The sequence below is a fragment of the Mustelus asterias genome, chromosome 16 (genome assembly GCF_964213995.1).
Source record: "Mustelus asterias chromosome 16, sMusAst1.hap1.1, whole genome shotgun sequence".
NCBI lineage: Eukaryota > Metazoa > Chordata > Chondrichthyes > Carcharhiniformes > Triakidae > Mustelus > Mustelus asterias.
The window spans coordinates 83,246,062-83,259,272 of record NC_135816.1 but is presented as its reverse complement, the minus strand read 5'-3'; the positions used below and the strand labels follow the sequence as shown (position 1 = coordinate 83,259,272).

General features: G+C 44.1%; 1 non-coding gene across 1 annotated transcript; it reads left to right on the top strand.

Moving 5' to 3' along the window:
* Positions 1-11,760: 11,760 nt before the first annotated feature.
* On the top strand, positions 11,761-11,832 carry trnad-auc (transfer RNA aspartic acid (anticodon AUC)). The gene has a single exon. It is a non-coding gene; the product is annotated as a tRNA-Asp (tRNA).
* The last annotated feature ends 1,379 nt before the right edge of the window (positions 11,833-13,211 follow it).

Genomic DNA, 13,211 nt, shown 5'->3' with positions numbered 1-13,211 from the left:
TACATCTCCCCACCACCTCCACTGCCATCTGAGGTAGAGTTTCAAAGTCTCCACAACGTTGTGATGGAAGACAAATCTCCTAATCACTATCCTAAAAAAGGCGGTTTCGCTTTATAAAACGGATTCCTCTTGTCCAGAACTCGCCCACAGGAGGAAACGTTCTTTCCATGTTCACCTGTTGATTACAGTACAGAATCCACTTCAATCAAGTCACATGCTAACTCTTCGAAATACCACTGGAAAAAACCTAGAATGTCTGACCTTTCCTCACGATTCACGTGTCAACCTCGTAAACCTCTTCTGAACCGCCTCCAAAGCATTTGGATTTCCCTTCGGATCTACCCGGCTTCAGGTGCTGTCCAGTTTTACAACTTTCCCGAGTGCTGAACATTAACAGTTTGGAATCTTCAAAGTTTCCCGCTCTCAACAGCTTTGTGCCGTCATCAGGATCGAACAATCACGAAGTTCAAGTGTTCAGAATCACCCTTGTTTCGGATCCTTCCCCAGTTTGTTCAGTCCCCGAGTTTCGACATTGCTGAGCACATTCGCTATCAAGATTTAAACCGTCACCTGTTTAAGACCCTTCCACAGTTTGGACACATACCACCTTTGGACTCTCAATGTTATAGAAACTTCAGAATATTTGGACTGTTCACAGGTTCCAAATCTCACCTGGCTCTGAGCATTCTAGGTTTAGTCCCTTCATTGATTTAGATCTCTGCTGGTCTGGTTCATAACAGGTCAAGATTCCGGCCAAGTTCAAAACGAACCACTCCCCACCACTCCCATCCAATGATTTAGATCCCCCCGGGATTCGAATCTCGCCTGTTCGAACCCTCGCCAGTTTTAGACCCTGTCATTGTCCAGAAATTCCGCAGGTTCAGAAACACCAAGGTTCAGATTCTCACGACTTTTAGGTCCTCCCCGAGTTTGAACACACACTCGGTTCAGATCCTGCCCGAACTCAACTCCGTACCAGGTTTGAACCCTGAGAAGGATCGTTCCGACCCCCACTTGGACCCTCACTGTCTACTGACAATTAACAGCTTTGGCCGCACATCGGCATCGGAACATCACTGGACTCAGATCCATCATGGATTCCGAACCTCAGCAGATTTCAGACTTCCGAAGCTCAGACCTCCTCAGAGTTCAGAGACTTACCAGCTTTGTTCCCCCATCAGCGTCGAACCATCGGCAGTTTTTCGGAACCATCGTTTATTCGGAAGTCCGCTCTACTTTAAAATTTCGCAAGCTCATAGTCACCCTGTGTTCAGATGCTTGTGTCGAGGGTAGAGAAGTCAAAGTGGAAGTGGGATGTTGATACTAAAGAGAAATTATTGACATGCAAACAGTCAAAGTGGTTCTCCCCCAGTAGTGAGCCCCCGATCACATCCACTTCTCTCCTCGCCCCATCTCCCCCATACCTCCGTCATGTCCCTTCCCTCCAAAAGTAATAAATGAGTGCGGTAACATGTTTTTGCTTTCACCATGGTAATTCTTCAACATTGTGTGCGTCACCAGAATGCACAATTAACTGTAACATGGACTTTCAGTGCGAATTGATACAGCAATGCTGTCTAGAATGTATACATTACCCAGGAGATGAGAGAGAGATGGAAATTTCTTTATTTAGATTTCCAAAAGGCCTTTGACAAGGTGCCGCGTCGGAGACTGTCAAATAAGTTCAGAGCCCATGGCGTTAAGGGTAAGATCGTGGCATGGATAGAGGATTGGCTGACTGGCAGAAAGCAGAGAATGGGGACAAAGTGGTCTTTTTCAAATGGCAGCCGGTGACTAATGGGGTCCATGCTAGTCGGAAAAACTAGAACCAGAGGGCACAACTTTAGGCTAAAGGGACGGTCCTTTAAAGCAGAGAAGAGGAGGAATTTCTTCAGCCAGAGAATGGTGAATCTGTGGAACTCTTTGCCGCAGAAGGTTCTGGAGGCCAGGTCATTGAGTGTCTTTAAGACACAGATAGATAGGTTCTTGGTGAATAAGGGGATCAGGGGTTATGGGGAAAAGGCAGGAGAATGGGGATGAGAAAAATATCAGCCATGATTAAATGGCAGAGCAGACTCGATGGGCCAACTAGCCAGATTCTGCTCTTATGTCTTATGGTCTGTGGTTTTATGGAACATTACTGTAGTACTGGACTCGAAGAAGGTGATGCCACTCAGTCTCTACACACGTCCCAGTCAAACAGGACATTTCCCGCCACTGTTCATAACTTTTATGGACACACACATTGGATGTAGCTAGAAGAAAATGGATCCAATTGTCCACCCATCGTCCATTACTTAAAATAACTACACAACACATTTATGTGTGTTGCATTATTAATTTCTAAATAAAACGTTTAAATAAAAAGAAAGCAATCTGCAGGCATAGAATAGGATCAATAGAGATGGGGGAGTGGGGGGGCAATCGGGAAGGGGAGGAAGTGAGACTAATGGAATAGCTAATTTGAATAGCTCCACCTGGAATTCAGATCCAATGAGAAATTGCAACAGTAGCTGGATTGTTGCTAATTTGTTGAAGATAGTAACTACCATCATTATGAAATGCTTCGAAAGGTTCGTCATGGCACGAATCAATTACAGCCTCCCGGACTACCTGGATCCACTACAGTTTGCCTGTCACCGCAACAGGTCTTCAGCAGACGCCATTTCCCTACGCACACAACCCTGACGCACTCAATCCTGGAACACCCAGGTAACAAGGACACCGATGTCAGACTCCTATTTATTGAATACAGCTCAGTCTTCAACACTATTATTCCCACGAAACACATTACCAAACTCCGTGTCCTGGGCCTCGGCACTTCCCTCTGTGACCTGATCCTGAACTTCCTAACTCACAGGCCACCATCAGTAAGGATAGTCAACAACATCTCCTCGCCGATCATTCTTTGCACTGGTGTCCCACAAGGCTCTGTTCTCAGCCCCTTACTATACTCCTTACACACCTATGACTGTGTGGCCAAATCCTCCATTTCGACTTTCAAGTTTGCTGACGACACCACCGTATTGGGTCGGATCTCAATCAATGACGAGACAGAGTACAGGAATGAGATGGAGAATCTGGTGACCTGGTGTGGCAACAATAATCTCTCCCTCAATGTCAACAAAATGAAGGAAATTGTCATCGACTTCAGGAAGATTAAGGCAGAACTTGCCCCAGTCTACGTCAATGGTGGCGAAGTAGAACGAGTCGAGAGCTTCAAATTTTTAGGTGTCCAGATCTCCAACAATCTGTCCTGGTCCCCCCATGCCAACACTATAGTTAAGAAAGCCCAGCAACGCCTCTACTTTCTCAGAAGACTAAGGAAATTTGGCATGTCAGCTATGACTCTCACCAACTTTTACAGGTGCACAATAGAAAGCATTTTTCTCTGGTTGTATCATAGCTTGGTAAGACTTCTGCTCTGCCCAAGACTGCAAGGCACAAGGAAAGGTCGTGAATGTAGTCCAATCCATCACACAAACCAGCCTCCCATGCACTGACTCTGTCTACACTTCCCGCTGCCTCGGCAAAACAGTCAGCATAATTAAGGACCCCACGCAACCTGGACATTCTCTCTTCCACCTTCTTCCTTCGGGAAAAAGATACAAAAGTCTGAGGTCACTTACCGATCGACTCAAGAACAGCTTCTTCCTTGCGGCTGTTACACTTTTGAATGGACTTACCTTGCATTAAGTTGACCTTTCTCTAAAGATCACCCGAGCTATGACTGCAACACTACATTCTGCACTGTCTCGTTTCCTTCTCTTTGAACGGTACGTTTTGTCTGTATAGCGCGCAAGAAACAATACTTTTCAAGGTATGCTAATACATGTGACAATAATAAATCAAGTCCAGTCAAGTCAAGTCAATTTGAAACCGTACCATGCAGTTATTGTCCAGCGAGGCACCAGAGAAATATGTAATGAATACATTGCTGAAATTGAACTATTGAGACAGAACAGCATAAAATGGTACTACTCCGAGATAATGATTGAAAACCTGAACACTAGGTTTTGCTCCAGTCTCACGGACACTTTTCTGGAGTTTGCTAAATTAAATAAAGTCTTCCCATTTTAAACAGTCACGACCTTTTGGGCGAGGAAAAATGAACAGACAGGTTAACCAGAAAATCCCAGCACCAGACGAGAGGGAGTCCCACAGCATAGGGACTGGCCAGCACAACAACACTGTGCATGCAGCCAAGTAGCCCAGCCCATGCAAGGTTACCAAAACAACCAGAGTGCTCATTGCCCAGAGCGAAGAGCGAAGACTTTCCAAAGCCGAATTTATCACGTTAGTCAGGATGAAGAAGAGTAACAAGTGCAATTAAATTGTGTCACCGCACAAAAGGTGGCCCCAGTATAGACCTGCTCCAAGTGAATGGACATCCATTGAACGTGAAGGTGGACACGTGTGCAGCCATATCTATTGTTGGGGAGTAGGAATTCAACAAATTATGATTGGGCATCATTTCACTCAAGTTGAGAGACACTAAGGCAAGATTGGCAACTTATACAGGAGAAGTATTATACGTAGTTGGGACCACAGTAACCCCAGTCACAAATGGGCAACAAACAGTCCAGCTCCTGATGAGAGTGGTATATGGACCGGGTTACAAGGGACTGGTTATAAAATGCTGCTTGGATTGCTGGCAAATTTTCAAGAGGAGCACTGGACAGTTATATGAGGTAATTGGAAAGTACCCTGAAGTCTTGCACACAGGCCTTGGAAAGTATAAGGGGACAAAGCAAACATCTACGTAGACCTGGATGCTCAACCAAATTTCTTAAGGCAAGATAAGTTCCATACGCTCTGTGAATAAAAATAGAGACCAAGCTCAAGTGATTGGAAGAACTGGACATTATTTCCTGAGTGGGTCACACAAGTAGTTCCAGTGTTAAAGCCAGACGAAAAAAGTACATCTCTGCAGTGATTATAAAATGACAACGAAAAGAGTGTTCTGTTTGGACAAATATCCAATGCCACCAATACTCAAAATCCAGAGGCCAGGTATTCACAAAGTTGGCTACCAGTCGGAATTAGGAGCATCATCAAGAAAATATATGGTGATAAACGCACACAAGGTATTGTACGAATATACTCATCCATCTTTTGTGGCATCATCGGCATGTACCATCTTCCAAAGAGAAATGGACAGCCTAATGCAGAGAATACTCAGAGTGGCAGTTTCGCTGGACAATATCCTCATCACATGAACCACTGTCAAGGATCACCACGAAAATTTAGAGGACGTTTGGTGATGGTTTTCAGAAGCCCGGTTCAGTCTATTAAAAAATACATTTTCCATGCAGTTAAATTACCGAACCTTGGGGACATTGTTGACAAAGACGGCTTACAGCCAGTCGAGGAAAAGGTAAGAGCCATAAAAAAGAAGGTTTCAACACCAAGGTTTATGACAGAATCAATAACATATCTTCGTCTCATAAATTGTTATGGAAGATTCCTTCCAAACTTGCAAACTTACCAGCACCCCCACATACTTTGTTGAAAACAGCATCAGAAGTCGGCGTGGCAGAAACTTGATGGCAGAAGTCATAATTTGGAAGGGGGGGGGGGCGGGGGGGGGGGAGGGGGGGGGGTCAAGCATCAATAATGTAGTATAATGGATAATGCGTTGACCCACTTCTACCCCAAAAGGCCATGCTCATGACATGTGACGCCTCTCCCGATTGAATAGGCGCAATACGGTCACATCAATGGAGTACCGGTGTGGAGCGTCTGATCGCGTATGGCGCAGGGACATTAGCTGATGCAGAAATAATGTATGCACAACTCGAAAAGAAAGGTCTGACAATGGTCTTCATAGTGAAGAAATTTCATCAATACGCTTATGGACGTCAGTTTTGTATAATAACAGACCACAAAACTCGGGAACATAGACCAGCGATTCAGTTTGATGACTCAGACGCCCTGAGCTGTCTGTCACTGCGCCAACGAAAATGGACGAAGTCATAATGGTATTAAATGCTTGGGAAACCTTGCGAATTCAGGCCATACGAATTATGACTTGGACGCGCAACAATCCCGCATTTAAAAAAAGGAAGCCAACTAATATTCAATGGAGAAATGCAAGAATGTCTGACACAAGTCTTAAAGCCATATGCCAAAAGTAACCGGAATCTAGTATAGAATAAAGCATTATCCGATGGCATGCACGGGTAATTATCCCACACCTTGCCCAAAGGCCTGTCCTCAAGAACTCCATAGTGGCCATCCAGGGATATCAAAAATGAAGATGTGAACGAAAAGCTACGCCTGGTGGGCTGGCATTGATGGGGACATAGAGAACATGGTAAAACATGCTAAATGCACCAAGAGAACCAGAAGACCCCTCCAATGGCTACACTACACCCCTGGGGATTCCTGGAAGTCATGATGTGGAGATGCTGGCGTTGGACTGGGGTAAACTCATACGTTTACCCCAGTCCAACGCCGGCATCTCCGCATCATGACTACCATCGACACCGCAAACTGCCGGCTCCAAATGGAGAGGATCTCCAAGAAGATCGCGCATATCGACACAGACATCAATGTTTCCACTTTAACCTCGTGTTGTTAAACTTCTTACTGTGATTCCTGGAAGACCATGGATACGGGTGCATGCAGACTTCGCTAGATGATTTATGGGCTTCATGATCCTGATACTAAACAATGCCCACTCCAAGTTGTTTGATGCTCACAGGGTGGCATCCGCTACATCATATTACACGATAGAGAGGCTTAGGGAAACTTTTAGTCCTCACGGGATCCCAGAAGTCTTTGTGACAGACAATGGAACCCCATTTACCAGTGTAGAATGTACGACATACGTGAAAACAAATGGAGTCAGACGTGTCCACATTATTCCATACTATCCATCATTCGCCGGATTAGCAGAGTGAGCAGTCCAAGTTTTCAAACATTGCATGAGAAGAACAGACCAGGGGTTCTGTTGACACAACATAGGCATGTTTCATTTTCAATACAGGACAACTTCGCACGTAATTACAGGAATGAGGCCCAGCACAGCCTTCCCGTGCCGAACGTCAGTGAAAGAATTGAAGAAAAGCAAAAAGCCCATAAAAGGTGCCATGATGGACTAAAAGCTGAGAGATTTTCTTCAGCAGGAGACACAGTCCAAGTGTTAAATTTTGGAGACAGCAGCTGTGGACATCAGGAACATTTATTTCAAGAAAAGGGCCAGCGTGTTTTATGGTAAAGGTTGGGGACAAGATCCTAAGGAAACATGTCGACTACCTACACTATCGGAAGATGTTTAAGAAAGCAGTTAATACAGCGAACATGCCTTCTGGGACCCCAAGTACCTTGCTGGAATACATAGGAACTCAACCAACAGGAGGCTCAAATATAACACATGAGGATCCCACCTCCGATTTGGAAACAGAAGCAGCGGAACTCCAGAGCGAGGTTATTGTTGAGAAAGAACGACCTGCAGTGATACTTCGATGGTCATCCAGAAACAAAAACGCTCGTCGACATAGTGTACTCCACCTGACTAGGCGGAGTATGAAATGGGGAGAAGACCGCAGGCCAAAAGATGAAGACGGCCCTGACGCTTAAGACTGAGGGAGAGACCTTGGACTCAAAAGGGGATAACCCCAGGATTCGGATGGTGAAATCCTGATTGGCCTCCCTGTGGGAATCGTAGATTCGGAGCTCCGTGTTGATTCGTAATTGTTTTAACAGGTCGAACGGGTATACCGGACCTTTTATAAAACAGGCTCCTGAGTGGGTCCAGTATTGCATTTTCCCAGCTGGGATCTGTTTGTGTTTAGCAGAGGCTTCTGGTTCTGCTTTACTTTAATTGGTGCAATAAGTCACTGTTCCTTTACGGCTAACTCCTCGAGTTACTATAAACCCAACGAAACAATAAATTGTTCGATCTGTTATATATTCACGGCAATCATTTTAACCTGGCACTTCAGTGCCGTAATACCATTTTGCAACTGTCACTGGAATCTTAAAATATCCCCGATTCCACCATTTGTAAAGCAAGTATTGTCATAATGCCTTGGTTTGATTGGATACTTGAAATTCAGTGGAAATAATGGTGTTGTTCACAGTGATGATCACCAGTAACAATATACACAGAAAGGAGCACATTTCCTGACAATGAAATGAGGGAAAAAGTGTTTCCGCTGATAGAAGGGCCAGAAACAGAGGTCAGATTTATAGTATCTGGCAGTTGATAATGAAGCGTGAAGGGAAATGGGTTTATTTTAACAGTGAATTATGACCTGAAAATAACAATCTGAAAAAGTGAGGCCACACGTAACTTTCCATCCACACCCCCCTCCACCAGCACCCCCACCCCCCCCCCCCCACCACCCCCCCAAGCCTCCCCACACACCCACTCACACAGGCACCCAAACTTCCTGCTCTGATTGAAAATTTTAAAGGCAATGATCATTAGACACGAACACTACGCACTGGTATGGGAGGCAAGGGCAAGAACACAAATGCCACACCAATGTTATTGTTATATAACATGTATGGGTCGGCTATGCAATCCGGCTGTCCTATGTATTAGCAACATTGGTAATCATGAACCACCAATGTACAAATTTGAATTGAATTCGCAATTTTGCACTCTTGGCATTTCCTTTCTTTCTTTACTAATAGGGCAACAGTGCATCAACAGAAATAAAAATAAGAACTGCAGGCAATGTTGGATACGGAATTATTGAGAAAATACTCACATCTGGAGGGTCCAGAAACATCTGGGCAAAGGCAGTGGCCGAGCAGCATTAGTGCCGAGAGAAACAGTTAACGCTTCGAATCCGTATGACTCTTCTTGAGAGTTAAAGGAGAGTTTCACGTTCATATTCACATTTCAAATCGATGACCTCCCGTTAGAATTGAAGTTTCCGAATCGTCCCAAATATATTCTGAACTTTCTGATAAATGTATTAACCAGTTAAAATTCAGAGGCACCAACACATCCCTATCTTGTAGTTTAATATATTGAATATATGGGCGTGTGCAGTTCCAATAATACATAAGAGGTTTGATAGCATCCAGCATCAATAAGCTGCTAGTTTCTCATTGCCACAACACCTCCATGCACATCTTGCCATCTCCCGCACTCTCCCATCCCACTCAGCTCCCCCAACACTTTGAGCATTTACTCCCTCCCTCACTGATACATATTGACAACACTCCCTCCCTCACTGATACATAGTGTTCAATGCATAATATAATACAAACCACCAGTTGCATCACTCTCCATCATTATTACGCGAGTAACTAGTGCGCAAAGTTTGAACCGTTCCCTCACGTCATAACCAGTGTATAATCGGAACTGATTTTTCAGAGAACTTTCGTGTTTTATAGAGCAAAGGTCATTCAAAGCACATAAACTAAAACATGCTGCGCAAATATTGGTTTATTCCAATGTGCAGCAAGTGAGACGTGTAGAAGAACGCTGTCAATAAAGGAGTAAGTTACGTACTGCCAATGACACCCGTGACCGTTGAACGATCACGAAATCCAGTCGATCAACCAGCTGCCCGATGAGTCCCAGAATTCTCTCTGTTGCCAGGTCCGAGAAATGAAAAGTATTTGTTCCTGGCATTGAATCATCGATTATTGGGGTTTTTAGTTAATTGAAGATCATGGGAAGTTGGTACTGTTCCCTTCGAGCAGGGAAGGTTCAAGATCATCGGAACAGAGGAGTTTAAAATGGGGAAGGTGTTGATCGTGAGGGAGAAAGCGTTTACATTGGCAGAAGGATCTGAAGTAGAGCAGGACAGATTTATGGTGTCCTGCAAATGGTAAAGGAACGAGAAGGGAGATGAGATTTATTTAACAGAGGTCTAGAAGAAGCTCTCCGAAAGAGTGAGGAAAGAAGTAAATCCCCCCTCAAATTGCCAGTTCTGATTGAGAATTTGGGGATTTGAAAGATGTCCAAGGGTTTGCAGATTAGGTGGATAGTCCACGATAAAATTGAAAAAGTGACCCTTAGTTTCCCAAGATGCTTCGATAGATTAGCGATGGTAAATGTGTGGGGATACGGCGAAAGTGCGGGGTAGATGGCTTGGGTATGATATTCTGTCAGAGAGTCGGTGCAGACTTGATGGGCAAAATGGCCTCTCTCCATACTGCAGAGATTCTGTGATTCTAATAGTGGACATAAATTGTACTCACTGGTATGGGAGCCGAGGGCAATGGGGCAAATGTGTTGATATCGGGCTGGGGATATTCAGGAGCTGGAGTGTTATGTGGGAACCTCCAGTTTTCAGCTGGTCATTTCTTTGTTTAGTACATAATTATTTTATTTTTAATGTTTTGTTTTAATGTTGGCGTCACTAACCATGTTCACAGTCACAGAGAATCGGAATCCTGGACCGCGATGCTGGCTCAGGAAATACTTCACCGCCTCACATCCCAGTAATTGTCGCTGTGCCTTGCCCGACTTCAATTGTAACGCGGCTCCCGAACGCGGAGGCTGTCCGCATTAATGAGCTGTGTTTCCACTCAACACTGGAAACGAGGCGGCAAATTAGGACATTATGTTCATTTTTTCTCACGATAGATTGTGAAACGTCAGAGCAGAATTTACAGAGATTATTTCTCTTAAATGTTTAGTCAAGATGGCCGAGCGGTCGAAGGCCGCAGGTCGCATCTCACATGGAGGCGAGGAATCCCACTTCTGATAAATCTCTTTCATTGAATTTATTCAGTATTATTTAAAAAAACCAATTGTATTTATTCAATGGCGGATTCGATAGATCTTTGCCAGGTTTTTTTAGCGGCAGCCACGAAATTGGAGCAGATCAACCAAAATCTTGTTGAATGGGATTGGACAGGCAAATGGCCTATACCTGTTTCAGACAGTAAATGTCAATTTGAGCCGCTCCGCTGCGGTTTTCAGTCACGGCCAGCAGATGTCCCCACTCTCCTGAACAATGAAATTTACAGATCAGATAAGGACACAACACACAACGATTGCTCATATACGGTTTCTAGGTACATTTTGATCAATAAAACATCAGCCGTAGTATAATTTAAACTGTCCCCTCTACAGTATTTGTCACTCCAAATTTTGACTGATTTTCGTTCAGAGAAAAAACTTACTGATTTAGATTAAGTCGTTGTTGAATAATATTATTAGTGATTGATTGCTGTGCGATCAGCGACTCAGAATTAATCTAAATTTGTCAATTTCTCTCTTTCTGGATGCTTCAATCTGGTGTATGTGAACGAGATCCTTTCTGTATTCCTCCGCCTCACTTGCTGTCACGTGCACTGTTAGTGAGTCTGAAACAGGGCAACGTGCAGAGGAACTGCGGGAGCAGGAGGAGACCATTGGTCCTTCAAACCTGTCCACGTCTCTAATGCATGAATGTCCAGGATTCATTCTGTTTCGGTCGGCCTCTCATGTTTTCATGGCTGTGCGACTCATTTTGCATCTGACAGATACTTTACAATTTATAATTAGGGAACGCAATTTTTATGTCCGTCTCCGGAGTTGCCGATGAACGCGGCAATCATGCTGTACCTGTCAGTGTTACCTTCCGTGTGAGAGTGTGGGATTCATTCTGTATCCGTTAGTTTCCGGTGCTGTGTGTATGGATAGAGGGAGCGAGGGGATTTATTCTGTATCTGTCAGCCTCTGGTGCCATGTGCGCGTGTGGGATTAATACATATTTCAGATTCTAAAGTCTGTTTGCAGCAGTGTGCACTTTTTTAAACCTACGAATAATCTCTTCCCTGTCTCAACTTGGTCTTATGTGTTCCTCGTTAGTATAGTGGTTAGTATCCCCGCCTATCACGCGGGAGACCGGGGTTCAATTCCCCGACGGGGAGAAGTTTAGTTTTCATTATAGTTCATTGAAAGCAGATTTCCTGATTGTAAACAGTGATCGTCAATGAGGACATTGTTGGGCATCAGCAATCAGATCGCTGTCTCAAGTTCAGAGCCCACATTAAATTCGAAACTTGATACGGGACAACAATACGAAGGCAAGGAAGATGAACCTAACCTTTCTGAATGACTGATCAGAGCCCAACTCGAAGATTATCACCCATTCTGGACAACACAGTTTAGGAAAGATGGAAAGGTTTTCGAGATAGTGCAGAATAGATTTATTAGAATAGTACAGAGATTCGATGATGTAAAAGGAATATGAAGCTGGGGCATTGTCATCCACTCAGAGCAAGCTAACAGGAGGGTTAATCGAGCTGTTCAAAATGCTGAAGCAAATTAAAATAATCTGCGTCCATTGAGAGAAGAGACGGGAGCCACAGGATAAAAAATGGACAAAATAATCAGAGGGGGAAATGAGAAAAGTTTATTTGATGCAACGGATTGTTTTTTCGTAGAATTGCTGAGTTCAAATGACTGGCAACTAAGAACTTTGAACAATACGGTTTACTGAATACTCTGAGCAGTTCTGATATCCTGTGTGACTGGCTGCGCTCCGGGAAAACTCCCGCGCGAGCAACTCATGACCGTCTGGGCCACAGTTTTCACCTGGAGTTCACTCACTGAAAGGGAGGTGGCGCTCTGCTCAGTTTAATTTTACTAAAAAATGCTCACTTCAGCTATTTTACCACTGTTGATCTCGTAGTTCGGTTTTCAGTGCTTCCACCGACGCGTCCTCTATTCGATTCCCGGTCAGAGAAGCGGATTTAATTGTTAACAGTTTATCGAAAAGTGATAGTGGCGTTAACATTGTGAGTAGCCGTTGTACGCGGAAGCAATAACTTGTCAAATTATCACACGAAGCTGATAACCTTGACAGAATGTAAGCTGCATAGCCTCAGCTTTAATAAAGTCTTTGCATGCAGCCATTCGTACCTTTAACCAGACACATTTTATGTTTGTTTGAAGGAAAATGGTATGCTGGCCTTTATTGCAAGGTGATTGGAGCTCAGGAATTAAGAAGATTTGTTCCGCTTGCACAGAGCTTCGGTGAGACCATTTTTAATATTTTTGCACCTTTTCTCTCTATAGTTAAGGAAGGATATACTAGCATTGGATGCCGCACAGCGAGTGTTCAGTAACTGGTCCCGGAGATGAGGGGCTTGTCCTATTATGAGTCGGAGTAAAATGGAGCAGCATTCCGGCTCTTCCACGTGCTGGTTAGACATGGTTCTATCCTGAACCACCATTGCACTGAATTTAATCGAATGCATAATGTTCCACTGTCCACATTTTCTTTAACATTTTAACACAAGGACAA